Genomic DNA, 12,499 nt, shown 5'->3' on the forward strand with positions numbered 1-12,499 from the left:
AGCTACAGCTGTGGGAACTCAGCGCTGCTTCATGTTGGACCCGAGATCTCCACCCACACATGCATAATACAAGGAACACCCAGTCAGTCACCACCTCTGACAAGGTAGATTTCAAAAATTTGCCCGGCACCGCACAGAAATTTTGTGGCAAAGAAGAGGATGAAGTACAGTTTCCCAGGCCAGCATGCAGCCGCCATTACCACGAGGCTGTGCTTGCTCTCACTGCACCTCCAACATGCGCCTTCCAAACGACACAGCGAGCACGAGAGAGTCCTGGGGGAACAGGGGATGTCCTGCTATCTCTGCCCCACATCCCTGACTCCCCAGGGCAAACATTTTACACACGGTGGAGGAGACAAACTCTCATGGGTTATGCTTTGTGACTTGAGTGTTTTCTAATCCTGGGGAGAGCGATGGGACACGCTGGATGCAGGGAAGGAAAATAATTCCATCCTGTAGCATCATATTAATTGCCCCCTCTGCTCCAGATGGTTCATTTACAAGACTGAAACCATCAGCCCACTTCACAGATCTCTGTCCCTTGGGCTAGTGGACCTGACCACCTGCCTCCATCAGATATGTCAAGGGCCAGCTGGCATCATGGACAATCTCTGATGTAGGAATGGGGCTTGAACACGAGTTCACGCCCAAGCATACACATTTCTGTCTACTCCCTTTCATTTTCTCCTTTTCATTCCTCCTTCCTTCCCATTCCAGTTCCACCTATGTCTCACCCCTCCGATCTTGTTCTCTTCAACTTTCAGTCTCTGTTCCTCAAGCTACTCCACTGAGCTCCAATCTCTTTGCTTTACCAAGTTCCAGTCCTCTTTTCTAGCCCTCCTGGTTCAGTCTTCATCTCTTCAATATTCATAGTATTAGCCATTTTGATGATAGCCTTCACCTTCCCTGTTCTCCTCATCTGGGTCTCTTGCCTGTACTACTCCTATCACTGTCCCACTCAATTTCTTGCTTTACTTGATCTTTTTTTCTCCAGTTGCTTCATTTTCTTATCCCATATTTTAGCTCCTAGTAAGAGTTGACTCTTTCCTTCACTGATTTCCCCAGAGCTCAATTCTGTTCTAATACCACTAATTAGTGAGTTGCTTGATCGAATCTCTTCCCATATGCAGCTTCTCAGCTTCAGATTCCCCGTCTCCCACAGAAACCATCCAGTGTCCCCAGTTCACTTTCCCAAGCTCTGAAATTCAGTTTTCAACTTCAGACACTGGCAATCACCAGCAAGTCTCATCTACTGCTCAAATAACACCAGGCTCTTCCTGAGCCACAGACAGGTATTTCCCTCTTCTTCATGCCGGCTATCAGGGTGAAAGCCACTAAAAGCATGAGAGAGAAGCTCCCTTGCCTCTTACATTTCCTCCCACTTTCATTTGGACTAGTGGGGGGCAGCAGTTGTAGGAGGTCCAGCCTTGCCCTACTGGTCTGAGCTTTAGCAGACCCTCTCTGGATCACCCTGTGGACGAAGCGTGACCTGCAAGGAGATGGCGTATGCTCTGTCACACTTGTAGGACGTTAGCTTACTCGAGCTCTGTGTAAAGCTGGTTTGATTTGGTGGAAGACCACTGAAGAAAAAAATCAATAAGAAGTGGCTTGATCCAGAAGAAAATGATGATATTTCCGTTCCTTTTATTAACCTGAAAATGTATATGTACATGAAAAATTGTATTTTCCTGCATTTTTACTCATTATAAAAACCTCTATATTTACAGCATTGACAACATAAAAACAAAGGGCACAAAGTGAAAAACAAAGGAGCAGAGCTATAGCTTCCTGTCTTTTAATTTTTGGTTAATCTTTTTGGCATGTGAGGAGACCTGGGCTCTTCTTCCACAGCTAAGATCACCAGACAGTATAGTCCTGGGTAAGCTGCTTGCAACCTTGCATGCTGAGCCTACCCTACTCTATTTAGAAATATTTACCTATTAACTGGATTAACCTCAGTAAGATTCCTTATTGCTACTCTGCAATTAACCCTAGTTCCTTGTTGCTTTCTCTCCTACCCAGAAAATACATAATTATTTATTTAAGTACCACAGATCAAGCAAGAGAGAGTGAGAAACTCCTGCATACTTTGTTCCTCAGCATAGCTCAGAGATTTCCTTACTTTACCAGGGAGGGTAAAGGAAATATAGGTTTGCCCCTGTCCTTGCCTAGCTTTCTGTGGAACAGACAGAAATTAAATAGTGCCAACCATATTCTGTACGTGTCCCCTCCACTGCACCACTGGGCAACAGGGGGAATTGCTACTTCCACTTGTGCTCACCCTGAAATATTTTCCAGGTGTAAGTATTTGATCTGACTTCTGGTGGTTTCAGGTCAATCAGAAGACATTTCTTGGGTATCAGGCAAGCACGTTGTTCACAGAAAGCAACATGGACAAGCCAAAGAATGGAGTGACCTCTACAGCTCCAGCCAGGACACAGGGAAGCACCGTGGGCTTGTGCAGGGGCTCCTGCACCACACAGCCAGCAGCTCACATGAAGGGAAAGGCAAGCCCACCTGCAACTTGAGCAGTGCGGGGTACAACCACCATGAGTAGCTAAGGGGAATTTACGTGTGGTCCCTCCTTAAAGAACCACCTGGAGTTTGATCTTAAAGTCTTTACTCACAAGTGCAAATAGCAGTTGACTAGCAAAAGGTTTGGAGTGACTTTTATTTGAGTTGCAAACAGCACATCCCTGACGCATAAATCTTTCTGTTGCTGTAAATTTCTGCTCCAAACAATGGGGCATCAGAGCAACTTAAAGAAAAAGTTGCTGGATTTTTTTTTTTTAAAGGCAAAATGATTTATTTTTTCCACAGCCTTCAACCTACAAAAGAACAAACTATTTTAAGTTAGGCTTTCCCTCTTTCTTATCCTCCCCCCCCCAAAAAAAAAAAAAAAAAAAAAAAAACATTGTGGAGGTAGACACCAGACACATCATCCGAAAAATATGTGGTTTAAAAAACATGGAAAAAACAAGAAACTGGGTTTTAACACCAGTGATACCAAGCAATTTTCTAAACTGATTTTGCCCAATCTTATAATTAAGACATAAAGCTGAAACGTATACTCTAATTTCATTAGAGAGATGTTGTATCAGTTTGCTTTAAATAATAATCTTGATGGATAAACATTGAGCAGATATGCTAAGTACTGAACTACAGCAAGAAATGGGTAAACGTGCGTAGGTGCCTCTAATCTGTAAAAATGCTCATGAAACGGTGAATGTTCAGTTAGGGGATTTACCTTTGATGAGCAATTCACATGTTAAATTAGGTATGCACTACAACAGCGTTGTGTTCTTTTATGCACAGTTCAGTGGAACTAGGCAAACTACTGCAGAGCTTCGTTAGAATCGTGCAGGACTTCATTAGAAGGAGTCGCCCTCTCTGCTCGGGATAGCTTCGATTCCAGGAAGTGTTTTTTTTTTTTGCAGAGTTTGCAAGCTTCCAGGCTGAACTTTGAAGTAACACTGTTGCTCTACTTTGGCCTGTTGTAAACCATTCCCATTCTACTGCCACCTGTCCTATCTCTGAAGGAACTATTCTCTCTGCAAAACAGGAGGGCAGAGGTAATCCTAGCGTCATTAATCCCCTATTATGATATGCGTGCCAAGCAACCAAGGTAGCAGAACAGATCTTTCTTCTGCAATCTCCACAAGAATCTACCACAATCGCAGAGGGTGTAGAGATTACTTCCTCCCTGCATCTCTAGGGATTCAATTTACCATAGAAAGAGAAAAGAGAGAGACTAGATAGACACCTGCTCTGACAGTCAGTGTAACGTACCTGTGAAAAAATAGTCACAGGAGTGCAGGGACTGTAAGCAAATATCATTCCAGGAGTTAGGCCCTGGTCTGTGACCAGGGATTACTAGTGACTGCTGTTCCAGATGGAGGAATTTACAAGCCACACAGGCACTAAGATACAAACACTACTGATGATCTTGAAGCACCACGAGAACAGACTGAAGCTTATCCCTCCATTTCACTTCCCATTACACTGAGGCGAATTATGCCCCTCTCAGGATGCGGTTTCTGAATCATGGTTATAGGTGATCGCTGTGCTGCCAGATCCACATGCCATCATGGAAAAGAGATGCTTTCCTGCTCAGTCAGGAGGATGACTGGTTAAGGGCACTGTTGGGGCAGGCATACTCGGGCTTACACTGCCCTGCCTACCCCCACAGTCAGGAGCTGAAGGGAGCGTACTGCGGGCAGAGCTGAGCAGCACGGATGGTGCCCTCATGGGTACACTGCAGACCAGCCGTATGGTAGCCTGGATCTGCACCTATAAGAACAGAAAGGCATAAAGATTCAGAGGACTCATGAATAAAAGCTGAAAAGCTATTACTGAGAGCATCAATGAGAACAAATTTGTATGTAATCCACGAAGACCACCCACTCTGTAGATACCATTCCAGATCCTCTATCCCAGTTTGCATTCTGCTGCCTCTATCATCTCAAGATTTAACCTTCTGTTCCACTTCTCTATCATCTGTGCACGTGTACACAGGTGTACATGCTTACTGGAGCACACAGTCCATGTGTTACTTTCATGATAGAAGAACTATTATTCGCAGGCAGAGAAATCTAGTTCTGCACTCTGTGTTGATAATGATTCAGTCAGAATCGCTGTATGCAGGAAACTGCATGCTGACATCTCAGTTTTCCATTTCTTGTCATTCCATTCCTTGCTGCCCCACAGATCTGTACGTTGCCAAGAGCCTTGTTTTTGTTGACATATATCATGCCTAATAGTTTATTTTCCTTCCACCAGGACCTTAGAAACCCTTTGACACTTGAATTGCAGACGCTGTTCTGTGTTTCTCAGCAGATGATGTGACACAAGGCAATCTCTTTGATACTCATTCTCTCTCTTTCTAGTTGCAAACTGAAACCATCCCTGAAATGCAGCCATTTCTCCAAGAGAATATCACAGCTGCTCCTCAGTGCGCACCTAAATTTAGGTCAGAAAATGACAGGATACTGTGAACCCACCGAAATTGCAAGGGGAAACCTATGAAGGCAGATATAATTGGCCTAATCAAAACATGTCAAGCCAGTGCAGTTACTGATCTTCACTGCAGCAACAAATTCCATGGAATATTTAATGACTGTGAGCTCCTTGCATTTCTGCCTTGTGTTTTCATGAAATTTTATGACATGCTAGTGGGAATTAGCCATATGGTTAGTGTTTCCCTCATCTATTTTCAAAACAAATGCATTCAAGCAATGTATATAACCATAAAAGGGAAAAATGGCAGAGCCATAGAATGAGAAGACCAAGGATATCTGGATCAGCTGGGCACTGGTCTTTTTAGTTTGTCTGGCTGCTGCTCTACAAGCCTAGCCAGCTAGGATAAAGTTGTACATGTTGTACTTAAATTTCTGGTGTTGGACTTTCAGTCTTCACCTTGTCCACTGTGGGAAAAAAAACAGCATTCTGTAAATCTGGTCTACCAAATAGAGAAAATTCTCTAAAGAGTGTGAATTAGAAAGCACACAATGCACTTTTGGACAATAAAAATTACAAGAACACACCCAAAATCAGAAATCTATGACCCCTAAGAAGTTCCCTGTCCCACACATGGAATATGTGACTCCACCATGAAAAGGAACTCCCACTCCATGCGAAGCAGGTCAACACACACAGAGGTGCATTTGCTTGGTGCAGGTGATCCAAGTCAGACAAACCTCAATTTTCATGTTCTAGGACTGTGAGGATGGAAACACAGTTACTTACGGTGCTCCATATAGACTAGGGATGAAAAGACTGCTTTAGCACCTCCTATATGTGATACGCTACTTCTTTCTCCGCTATTCCTAAATCTACCTAGGACTACTTTTATTTCTTTCCACCTGAATTTATAACAGTAATTTATAGTAAGCAGTTTGTGGGCTGTGTTCTGCAGCTACAGAAATTACAGATGTGGGGGCACAGGACATGAAAACACATTCCCTGTTATGTACACAGCAGAAATCTTACAAACTCTCTGTGTGGAGATAGGAATAAATGATTACATTAGTGTTACCAATAAGTGCTGTCATTGCAAAAATGGGGAGTTCCTTCTCCATGAAATCAGTATGAATCAGAAGAAATTCCATGGAAAACAATACCATTTTTGAGATAAAACACATGATCAGCGCCACCCCCACAAACACAGAGTAAATCCATGTTTACAAAACAGATTACCATTTTCCTGGTGGGAGCTAGTTGTTTCCTAAAAACCAACAATTTACAGACTCTTTAATTTAGCAAATGCTGGTAAATTCCCGGCATAAACCTCCTTCTCTGGAGGAATTTTTCTTGGGGAAATTCTCGCACTGTTAGTACAGGGCAAATTGATTTTCTCTCCACTTGGAAAACTAGACTGAATTTCTGGCCACTCATATAACACTCACGTTATTCCCCGTGCACAGAATTTGCGTTATGCAAAGGAAATGCCTTTCCTCTGTTTTTGAAAGTCCAGGAATGAATTCACTTCCTCATTGTCATTGAAAACGGCTGTGAGCTTTGAACGTGTCCAAGATTGTTAACCTCTTCAAATATGAGATATTGAAACCTATTCAATACTTAACACTCTTGCGGTAAAACCCCACTTAGACTGTTTTGCTGGTGTTATGACAAATGAGATTAAATCTGACACCTACACTAATTATTCTAAAACAAGACTTACAGTAAGATTTACCAGACCCCTCATACAATTCTAGTCTCTGATGAAAATAAGAGGGTGTTCATGAAAGAGATGCTGTACATTTAGCAGAAGTAATGAGGCTGACAAAGAAGCAACTGATGAAGTTCAATGGCCTGTGTTATTGAGGAGGTCAGACTAGATAATTACAAATATGAGATGCCCACCAGAAACAATCACGGTATCTGTATTTCTCGCATTTTTCTTCCCTTTCCTTCACATTCTGATGAAGTGGGGGCAATTACAAAAATTATACATGGAAAAGAATAACAAGCTTCATGCTGTATGATTCATGACTAAAGATTACCTTCACATGATCACTTTTTATTCACTTAGCAGTCCCTCCACAATTCCATTGCTAAGAGCTGTTGAGGAGTAGAGATATTTCCATCCCAGTAGAAAATGGTGTCAACAGTTCTCCTATATTAGTAAGGAATGATACAGAGTCATTCATTCACGTATTCACCAAGCACACGGAAATTAACCACAATTTAAAATACCTTCAAAGAGCGTAAAGTTGGCTTAGTAAGTGGAAACATGCATTAGAAAATTCATTATTGGAAATATCTAGAAAAACGGAGAAAAGGTTGCTCTGAATTCTTACCATTTGGTTTATACAAACTGCATATATTCTGGGAGAATATGAAAAGTTCAAGTGAGACTAGATTTCACTGGGAAAGGAAAGACAGTATGGCATATTAAAGCCCTGTAATTTTGGCAAGTCTGCTGAACTGCAGGCTGATTTGTGACTGACTGCAATTATATGTTGAAACTGCTCAGGGAATAAAGGACAGAGGAGTAAGGGCTTTAATTTGGTGAACAGGCATTAGTTAGCTCTGTTCCCCAACCCTTCCCATTCACCCCCAGAGGGTATAGCTCCGTGTTAAATGCTTACTTCGCATTTAAAGTTAGAATAGGTGCTTATATAATCTCATCAGAAGGGAATCTACAAGAAAAGTAAACAGCAGTTGTTCCCATCAGACTACACGAGGCATTGTCTTTAGCCAACTATTTACTTGTTAACCAACTGCTGACTTAGGGATGCTGAGCTGTTCACTAGAACAAACAACTCAAAAATCCAGACTCTGCTTTAGGGCTCCCTGCTGTGGTGTGCGCTACACGTTTAGGCAACACAGATGTCCCAGCCAAAACATTAAGGTGAAGACTAAAATGGGTGGGCTCATACTACCAAGACAGCCGCATGCATTAATGCATGCTGACTACTACTGCTTTAGAAAGAGAAGACCATCTCTGTGCGTAGCCCATCCCTTCAGAGCATTATCTATGCTGTCCTTTATGCTTACAACCCTCAACCTAAATCAAAGACCCTTACAATATTAATGGTTCACAGTTAAGTCTGCTACGCTTGGACAGTAACTTTCTTGAAGCAGAGACCACGGTTTGTAAATATGCATAGGATCTATGTCTTGCTGTTAAGATACTGCAAATATAACAAACAAAATTAATAAAACAAAAGACTCTGTCCTGAACAGCTTGTGGTCAAAATTAAGCAAGAAAGATACAGAAAAGTGTGAGAAAAAAAAAAAAAAAACAAAAAACATTCTTACACTTGCTGTACAACTGAGAAGGCAAGGCACTAGAATACCAAGCCACAGCCCAAAATCCCACAGGAAAATTGTGGCAAAGTGCAGGCTGGAAAGTTATCAGGAACAAACCACCCCATTTCTATACTATTTGCTAGGCATCTTCTCAACCACTGTGAGAAACAGTGCACTGAGCTAGCCAGACAAGCCTTTGATTTGGCCTCCTACAGCTGTCCTAATTTTCTTCAATTTAGCCACAAGCCCTGCCTCAGCCTGTTTCAAAATCCACTGAAAGCACTTTGCTCTCTCAGACAAAAATATTTTTGGTCTTTTGCTCATTTCTTGTTGGGGACTTATGTGAATTCTCTGTATTACACACTGCAGAGGGTCAGTAATGCTGGGCTTTGCTGCTATCTCAAACATACACATACACACCCACATGTCTCAGAGGCCCTGAGGCTGGACCCAGTATCGACAGATATCAGAGGAATGTATGATAGATAAAAATCAAGTTGGAAAGATTTTACCTTTACCATAGCAAACTTTTCACACTTTTCACAGAATCTCCTATATAACACTGCTGGAAATGCACTCTGAGATTCCGGCTTGCCCACTACCTCCATGCCATGAAGCAGGACCAGCCATACTTTATCTACTTATAGCTAATATAACCTGTTCTTAAAGACATCCAACATTTCCCTCCACAGGTACTTTACTGGAATGTGTCACCAGCCTTAATGGTACAATATTATTCTTGATCTTTAACCTACATCTCAACAAAAGTAGCCAGGACAAGATCTGAACTTTCAGTTTATTTGGATTCCACTGCAATACCAGTCCTTTTACTTCTGACATTTCTATCAGCAGCATTAACAAGAAGAACACACAAAAAAGAAAAAAGGAAAAAAAAAAAAAAAAAGGAAAAGCAGATGAAAAGAAGAGGGAAGCTTGGTATAAGTAGGAAGCTCTACTTCCAGCACAGCCCCTTGCCACAACACGTTAGAAGTCTCCTTGGGAATCTGGAGTTTCTCTTATTTTGTTTAGAAGAGTGTATGGAAAATTCATAAAACCACTTCAGCTCTTTCTGTCTAAATGGCAGAGAAGAGTTTTGGTAATTTTTTTTTTATTTTATTTTTTTAACCATCACTACTTAGTTCAGTAGTTAGCACCAGTTTTCTGTCTGATACAGGTTAAAGGGATTTTCCTCCCTGTTTCTCCTCTGTACTGACAAGCCCTTCTCATCACTTCTCCGCCAGGAAAAGAAGTAATGAAAGGGCTCCTGGAAGACAGAAGTGCTGAACTCAAGCGTGACCTCAAGCACTGCTATTGCAATAGAAGGGATTTCCCTTTTATGATCCTTTTCCTCCCTTCTAGATGAATCACGCCTCTTACAGAACTATCTGATACCAAAAGACCTGGCTAGTGATCGAGTTATTAAAGCCTGAATGTTGCTATCATAAATATTGTCACAGTCATGATCCTGTGATAGAATACTACAGAAGTACTGTCTTCACAATGAGTCTTTCCTAATGCAACCTCTAAAACATTCGGTGATGATGTTCTGAACACACCGAGGTCTTGGTATAATCTACTGAGCATAAGCTCCTCCTTCCTGAACAGTAAAGAGAAGTGAAATAATTAAAATAATTTAGAGAAACAGAGCTGAATGGGGCCTTGGGAAATTAACTCTTCCTTCCCAAGCACCATAAGCAATCATTGTTGATTGATGTGCACACTGTTCACTTAAATACCCTCCAAAGATGGCTATTCTGCAGCTTCACTAGGCAGTCTACTCCAGGGTTATACTAATTTTGCCACTTCTAAGTTGGGTGTTCCCCCCACCACCCTTATGCCTAGCCAGAATATAGGCTGCTGGAACTCAAACTCCCTATTTCTTATCCTGTCTTGAATGGCAAAGACAACTTACCCATTCCCTATGATAGATATGTGTATGTATACATACACAAAAATATGCATCATATATATGTGTGTGCATATATGCACACACTTCAAAGAAAAAAACTTTCCCTGTCCTTATATATATGTGTGTGTGTTTATATTACGATATAATGTTCATATTAGACAGAAACAGTGGGATAAACTATGGTGTATAATTACAAGAAACAGGAGTATATCTTAAAAGAGGAATGTATATTCATGTATTTGATAATTATTGGTGTTGTTGATGTTTTCAAGCGTATTGCTGTATTGCCTAGGAGATCCGGTTAACAAGACTGAACTTCATTTTGTGCTGTGCAAACTCAGATCAAATGAATTCCTGCCATCCTGCTCAGACCTGTATGATAAACATCAGCCTTAGCCACGTGCAATCAGCGTTTAGTTTATTAAGGAGTAAATAGTAATTATGAATATTCAGATGTGCTTAGAGCAACAAAAATAAGCTGTTGCCATTTCAGTTTTTCCTCAGACTCACTATTTCCCTCACAGGCTCTCAGCTAATACCTGCAGAATACATGTTAGTCTCTTTACTCACACTTACTTTCCTTTTGTTTTCTCACAGGATCGACAAACAAACAAAAAACAACACAAACAAAAGGAGCTAGAACCACTCCTCTATCAATTTGCTGTAGTTTTACATAAAAAGCAGGGTATAAGTCAGCTCCTTTTTCCCTGCTTCCTACCTTAACTCCTCATTCCCACTCCACGGTGCAATTCACCATCACTTCAAATGCTCTCTGTGTAGCTAGCTGAGAGTCACAGAGAAAAATGGTTTGGGTAAAAACATACACACATGCACTTATATATACGTATAGCTGTTTTCTAATCAGATCACTTAAATAACCCAGTACCTTGGCACACCCATGGGGATAGGGAAAAATGTCCAGGAGCAGAGAATGGCAAGTTCTGTTTTAAACTGACTTCACTGCTGAAGGAAACACACTCGGGGTAAACCACACCCCAGCCGCTGCCCTAGTTATGCAAGTAATCACTCAGGCCCTCTCCCCTCAGGCATCCAGCCTCCCTGGATCTCAGTCAACCCTCAGACCATCAATCCTTAAGTGCAGAGCCTTACCTACCTAACTACTACTTTCCAAGGCAACTGAGAGGCTAGGCCAAAAAAAAAAATAAAAAAAAATCTTTTGTAATAAATCTCTCTAGAGAGAGGGGTAAAAAAAATAAAAATGGAAAGTATTATTATTTTTCCAGCTATGTCATTGACTTCTTTTCTAACAAAGACAGAGAAAGGACAGCAGGCTACACAGGGGCTTTCAACATTGGGAAAGAATATGCTGTCACATAACTACAGCATGTGACACAAGAGCATGAGCTGAGCCAGCTGGTGCTAAAGGAGGTGAGACAAGGGAACTTTTCCAAAATCCACCTTTCTATGACAGGAGTCAAGACTTAAGGCCTGATTTCAAGGTGTGGGGCAACCCCAGCTTCTCAAGTCAGTGGGAAGGGTGGACGCTCAGCAACTGGCAGGAGTTCAGCATCGGTAGGGGTAGAGCTTTGTAAGACCACAACAAACTTTGTTGTATTTTATTTCTGCCTGCCTTCAGGTTTCAAGCCTCGTGGGCAAGGCACTGCCAATTTCCACCACAGATCACATCCATAAGTTGTACCTACAGGCCCTAAGTATTGTATTTTATTTAGTTGTTCCATTGCACAGACTTCAGGATACTGTTTGAAGGTGTGAATTAATGGATTGCAATCATTAAATTCAACAATTGCTACAAGCTGCTAGGTGTGGACAAGAGCTTACCAACCTGCCCTGACACTACCACCTCCTGAACTCCACAGCTTGAGTCCTGACCCACACCTGCACTGGCCTTACCTTGTGCAGGGCTGGATTAAAGCCCGTTAACACCTCCTGAAATACCAGTATGGGGATCTAAGTGATTATGTATCAAGAGCGTAACCCCTAACTAACAAAAATAAAGTCAGCAGTGGTTACTGACATACAAAGCCAAAATGGCGGAGTACAGGTAGCCTCAGAGAAAGCATAAGGGCTTGAGTTTGTGGGAGGGCTTAGAGGAACGGCACCAAATGGGACAGCCTGGCAGGGGTACCATCAAGCAAGAAGGCAGGGGGGCACGGAGGCTTCCCCATGCTCGGGTGAGCCCATGGGGCCTGTGCCCGCCCGGCCGAGAGGGGGAGACACAACCGGGGGGCAGGCTGCGGGCCGGGCACGGCCCCGGCTCCCCTCGCACGGGCGGGAGCCGCCTCGCTGCCGCAGCCCCCGGGCAGGCCGGGCCGGGGGCATCGGGCCGAGGACGGGCTCCGGAGGCACGGGGCGCTG

Source organism: Cygnus atratus, chromosome 3, assembly GCF_013377495.2.
Source record: "Cygnus atratus isolate AKBS03 ecotype Queensland, Australia chromosome 3, CAtr_DNAZoo_HiC_assembly, whole genome shotgun sequence".
Taxonomy (NCBI): domain Eukaryota; kingdom Metazoa; phylum Chordata; class Aves; order Anseriformes; family Anatidae; genus Cygnus; species Cygnus atratus.